This window comes from Pelmatolapia mariae, linkage group LG16_19 (genome assembly GCF_036321145.2).
Source record: "Pelmatolapia mariae isolate MD_Pm_ZW linkage group LG16_19, Pm_UMD_F_2, whole genome shotgun sequence".
Classification (NCBI taxonomy): domain Eukaryota; kingdom Metazoa; phylum Chordata; class Actinopteri; order Cichliformes; family Cichlidae; genus Pelmatolapia; species Pelmatolapia mariae.
Window position 1 is genome coordinate 1,188,456 of NC_086241.1, and position 6,491 is coordinate 1,194,946.

Consider the following 6,491-nt stretch of genomic DNA (forward strand, 5'->3'; position numbering starts at 1 on the left):
GTAGTTTTTGTTGACCGCAGCACAACGAGTTTCCCCTTGTTGCATTAGAGCTGTGATGTTTTAAGAGTTTGAATCGCGAGCCGATCACGTTTATTAAAGTACTTTTCAAGCACTTTAATAAACAAGCAAGCAATTCCACCTCTCGCATTATAGTTGACAGCGCGTCAGGCAGGCTCAATCCCCGGCCTCTAGCGACTGTGGAAGTCGCTACACTCCTCCTCTTCTTTTCTCTTTTTTTTAAACTTTAAAAACGGGTTGTGTGTGAGACTTTAAATCAACAAAATGTAAATTATAAATTTTAAATTGTTATTGATCCCTTTACCCCTGGTCCTAAAGTGTATATTTATTTTCTTACTCTTCTTATATTTATTGTTCGTTTACTTGCACTGCTGTAACTGGAGCCTCGTCGTCTCGTCTCTCTATATACTGGACTGTATGTAGCGGAGATGACAATAAAGTTTACTTTGACTTCAGCAGCGAGCAGGCGCACCGAGGGCTCTCGCGCTCACTTTTCGCGTATAGAATTTTGAAAAAACATCGGTGCAAATTATAAGTCTGTATCATAATGTCTGCTGTTTTCGTGTTTGTTGGTTTGTTTTTATTTTGTTTTATTTTGCGAGTTGGTTATTAGATGCTGCTCCCGCCGCCCCGCCCTCTCCTCCCTGTGCCGCAAGCAGCAGGCGCACCTCGCAAACGGAGGGCGCCCTTACTCCCAGCAAATGGGCGATAGAAAACCGATCGGTGCCTATGCCATTCCCAATATGCGCTGGGATGATGTCGGGGCAGCATGAGTACAAGCATGTTTTGGGGTTTTTTTTGCCGATGCCCGTGATGCCGCCCCCCACCACGATGCCGCCCCGGGCAACCGCCCGTATCTAAAACCGCTACTGCGTGGAGCATAAGTATTACTATGGAACTTATTATAGTCCTAAAATTATTTCTTCCTCTCTATACATCAGTAGAACCATGAAGTTTTCACTTTTCCCAGTTATCTACATCGCTGACTTTAGCTAGTTAGCTAGCAGTCAGAGCTGTGCAAAGCCCAGAGAGAAGCAGACAACTAACTATCCGGCAGTGTTGCCAACTCCTCCAAGGGTATAGATTTGGTTTTGGCATTGGTGGGGACGGATGATTCAACCACCGAACCCTGCCCTGTTTCTTTTTTTTCCTTTTTTGTCTTTGCTTCTTGATAAAAGGAGAAATATACTTGCCTACATATGCTATTCTACATGCTTTTAAACCATTTAAAATTACAATTCATAGTTTTATATGTGAATTATATAATGTTAAATTACTATTAAACAAATGACTGACTAAGTATTTTAGACTTTAGTTTACTTCAGCCATATTCCATATAAATCAGGTATCATACAAAAATAAAAATAGCTTCAAATAGTCATGACAATAAAAGAAAATGACTTTAAGGACTTAACAACATGACTTCAGTTATATTACACCAACATCTCTGATACATTAGCACTAAGGGAACACTGAATGACCTGGTGGTTTTTGTCCATGAAACTACTCATCTAAGATGACCACAAAGTAAAAGATCTCTCAGCAAAATTATGCAACATTTTACGCACACGATTGCCCCGATCAGATCAGTGAGCTGGGATGTTTTATTCTCAACATGAACTACTGTTACCAGTTGGTGTTGGCACAAAACCTTCGGCCTTCTGTTAGAAAGCGGACGATAAAGAGGAACTTCATCTTTCAGCACAACAATGACCCAAAGCACACATCCAGAACAACAACAGAATGGATTCACCGGAATAAGACTGAGGCTTTGGAAGAGACCAGACAGAGTCCAGACCTGAATTCCATCCAACATCTGTCGGCTGATCTGAAGAGGGCTGTGCACAGGAGAAGTCCTCGCAATCTGTCCGATTTGGAGGGTTTTTGCAAAGAAGAGTGAGCAAATATTTCCACATCAAGATGTGCCATGCTGATAGGTTCCTACCCAAAAGACTGATTAGAGTGATAAAAGGCAAAGGTGCTGCAACAAAGTATTAGTTTAAGGGTGTGCATATTTGTGCAACCAAGTTATTTTAAGTTTTTTATTTTATCCCCCCCTCCCTAAAGGTTTCTGTTTGTTTTTCAGGTGCATTGTACATTATAAGTCACATAAAGGTGGAAGGAGTTTTGGAACTATTTGACTTGCTGTCATTTTTTTTACATGACAAAAACCTGGCATTTGAACATGGATGTGTAGATTTTTTTATAGCCTCAGTACATGCGTTTTATCCTCAGATTAAAATTATTATTCTGTGCTTGATGTGCCTCACCTTTGGCCCTGGCTCTTCCCCTCTGACTGCACTAGGACATATTGCCACCTGATAAAATAACACATTGATTCGTGCCATATAAAAAGTGAGACATGTCAATTCAGATTCTTTGTCAAATATACACTAATGAATCAATTTACATCAGCAGCCTAACAATTGTCATGATAATAAATACTAGTTAATCTATAGCACCAAATCATCAGTCAGTCACCTGTGACCTCGCCTCTTCACCTCTGTCCGAGCTACAACATGGCAGAGCTGCCTCTGTCACCTGATAAATAACAGTGAGACATTCCAAATACATGCAGTCACACATGTGCTTCAAATACAGTCATGAACCATCAAGTCATCATCCAATTCCACCTGTGATCTTGTGTCACCATCACTCTCTGAGCTTTGTGTTGGTTCTTCTGTCACCTGACAAATAGGACATACACGACAATAAGAATAAAATGTGGAGCTTGTAACAACCCTTTTGGGTTATAGCACCACTAGGGGGGGTTGCCCTACTATTGTAGTAGTTGTTGGAGTCTCCTAGTGGGTGTGTGTTGTTAGCGGCAGCTTTCCATGCTGCTCGTGTTCCATTCTCCAAGAAAACACCATACTGTTGTGACAAGCTGGCGCCGGCGATACCAACCTCCGCGCATGTATGCACGGACGAGTACATCCGTGGAGACCTGGCTTATAAGGTGTAATGTTGCTGACAGCGAATAAAGGTCTGTTATTGGATTTAACCGACTGGCTTCGGGTTATTCAGCTAACCCCCACACCACACGCTCGCTGGACCTGCTAGCCGCTCCTTCCTCGCCAGACTGCTGTTACAAGCTGCTTCAGTGTTTCTGTCAACTTGTGCAGATCTTGACTCATCAGTAATGTTTGTAGGGTGAGTGCATTTTTAAAACAATTTGTGCAAACTGCACTACAAGGTGGAATATTTGCAAAATCATGGCTACCTCATGATATATTGTCTCAAAAATGAACCCTATGAATATGTCAGTGCCATTAGGATGAAATTATTGTGTGAAATTATAGACATATAATTTTAACAGCCTCTGTAAACTAATATCCTGGCTTGCTCGAGGCTGCCGTTTTCTCTGACAGTTTCAATCAAAATTAGAAATGCTGCTCTGAGACTGAGAGAACTAATAGTGCTGCCTGTTGTGCAGTTAGTTTCCGAAAACACGTTATTCATGGTTACATACAATTTTAGACTGATGTGGGCCAAAGCCTAGCACAGCCTGCAACGTTATTATGACGGACACATTTTATGAGTGAACTTGGCTTTAAGTGACTTACAGGTTTCTTTGAAAAATACTTTCTTATATCCAGGTTCCTCCTTTGTGCTGCCGTCCTCCTCTCCTCCTTGCAGGTCCTCGTAGCTCAGGCTTACCGCTGCTAAAACTAAACGGAGCTCCCTGAAAGGCACAGCCAATCACATTGGATATATTTGTCACATGACGTAGGAGAGAACGTAATTTAACTCTTTCTGCACCGCTGGGTGAATGAGACATTGACAGATCGTTTTTTTCTTTCTTTCTATCGGGTTTGTTTTTCTATACTCAAAGAGATCAAATTATTGGTGGGGACAATTCAATAATCGCTGGATATTGGTGGGGACATGTCCCTTCCGTCCATGCCAAATCTACGCCCTTGAACTCCTCAGTAAGGAAAATCGCTATTCGCTGTCCTAAAAGTCGCTAGAACTCGCTAAATGACATCATCGCCTAATCTGCATTGGTCATGCCCACGTACTTGTAACAGACGCTGTAGGAGAGAGAAATAACATTGTGGAAGAGACGTAAAGTGAGTAAAAAAAACACCCAAAAGTATTTAGAATATGTTTAGAACTACAAATCAAATTTCTTTTAGCAATTATTGTTTTTTAAATGTCACAATTCCAACCCTGCTCCTTTATCTGAAATAGGTGACCCGAAATAGGCACTCTGGCGGAGTTACTTTGTGTGTGTGTGTCTTTTTAAGTAGTTTTAAACCTTGTGATCCATAAAAAGTAACAGTAAAAGAAGAACATTTTTAACCATTAACAAACAAAATGGACATAGCACGCCTCACCAGACAGCTTCAGTCGAAATCGGATGTACAAGATGGACTTAAGGCTCTGCAAGGACATCCCATTTCTATGTTTTCAATGATGGGAACGATGTGTTTTAGTGCCTTGATTTAATTTAGACAAAGAAAATGTACATTTACTGCTGCGATACAGTTGCACTTTGTAGGCATAAGGGTGAATATCTCCTGCTCTGACATCAGCTAGGGGGGGGGGGACTTCTCCATGAGGACTACCTGCTGCCTGTGAGCGCTTTGGCATGGGCGAGGTGCCCACCTGTTGCCCACCTGTACCTGTGGCAACACCTGTTGCTTGTTGAGAGTAAGAGCGATAGGTGCTTTCACATCAAAAAGTCGTCATAGGTCTCTAATAACACCAGAAAAAGCCACCAGATTTGTCGCTAGTCGCTTTTTAGAAAAAAAGTCACTAAGGGGGTCTGAAAACTCACTAAATATAGCGACAAACTTGCCAAGTTGGCAACACTGCTATCTGGTCTTTAAGTGATGATGAGCCTGCTTCCAGGTCCAAACTACTCTGTGTTTATTAAGGCTGTTGTGTTTTTAACATCTTTTGTATCTTGTTCTATTTAATCTGAACAAGCCCCTAAAAACAGTCAGTGATCACTGTCGGCCTCTCTCGGTTTTAATCACCACTGTTCATTTTAAAGCACAGTTTTTAAACCCTTACGATGTAACTCCAGCCCAGCCCATGCAGCAGTATATTAATAACTAACCTGGTATTGTGGATGGATTATCTCAGTTGTTCTCCTGACTGAAGTTTGGACCGTTTACAGCATCCTGCCATGCGATTGCATTTGTCTCTAACCATCAGGAACCCTCACATTAACTTTTATCGAGTGGAAAAAAGTTAGCGTTCATCCTCCAGCTTCACTGTGCTATATCATGTTTAGGTGGAAGCTAGCAAGCTAACTTCCTGCTAACTTCTAAATCCGTTAAACTTCATAAACTCTGTTTTCATGGATGTTAAACTTAATTGTTACACTGCTCATTTTATTAAAGATGAAAGAATTTAGACAGTTTTTAACTCTCAGTGATTGTTTGACTTTGGGACCAGAAGCGGTGTTTGGATGGGGAAACAGCAAATGACGTCAGACTTAAAGACCGGATAGTATTTATGAAAACTGCTCCAGCCACTGGAAGCCAAACTGAGTATCATAGCGAAAGATAATTAACTAAAATGGAAAGTTTATATCGTGTTAAACCTAAATAACGATTATTTTCAAAGTAAGTCAGCAAAATATTCCTGACTTATCTGGGTACAGTGGGCACCACTTAACAAATAAATTAACAATTCTTTCTAAACAAAATCACTGAGTGTTTTGAAAAACATTATCTTAATAAAAAATCTAAAAGTTTAATATTTACCACAGAAATGTGAAGGCAGCTTCTCCAACTAAATCTAAATGAAGCCTTAAAGTCTAATGGCTGCTCTTGCTCTTACTTTGCCCTCCTTTTGGGGTTCTTGCTCCCACAATGCATTGCAGTAGTTAAGAAGTACAGAAAAATACCTGTAAATGACCAGTGATGGGAATAACGGCGTTACTTTTTTCAGTAACGAGTAATCTAACTAATTACTATTCCTATCGTTACAACGCCGTTACAGTTACTAACAAGGAAACGCGGTCCGTTACTATTTTTCAACAAACAGACGGTTGAAGCTGTGTTCAGCTTACCGCATCTTATATCAGCTGCAGGAAGTAGCTGTAAGTAATCTGGACGCTACAGCTTTAAGCAGCTGCGCGCTCCCGCGGACGGCAATCACGATCACTGTCTAGCACAACACCTGGAGCTAAGGGGGCAAAACAATCGCAGGAGTGCTGCTGTTTGACTGAGGAAGAATAAAGTAGTCGTGGTAAGCCAATCACATGACCACTTAAAGACAAAGCAACAAGGTGATCTATACCAGTTTATAAATTGTGTCGATAGGCCACGTAAAACCAGAGTCATGATAAACAAGATATACGCGGCGTTTTTACCTCAATAGTTTTGCCACGTTAGCGCTAGCAAGCACTCTCTGCTTATGAGCAAAAAAAAAAAAAAAAACAGCGGAAGTTTTAGGAGTGACGGCGAGAGAGAGAGAGCAGAAAAAGAGAGAGAGCGAGTTTTGAGATGTGAGAG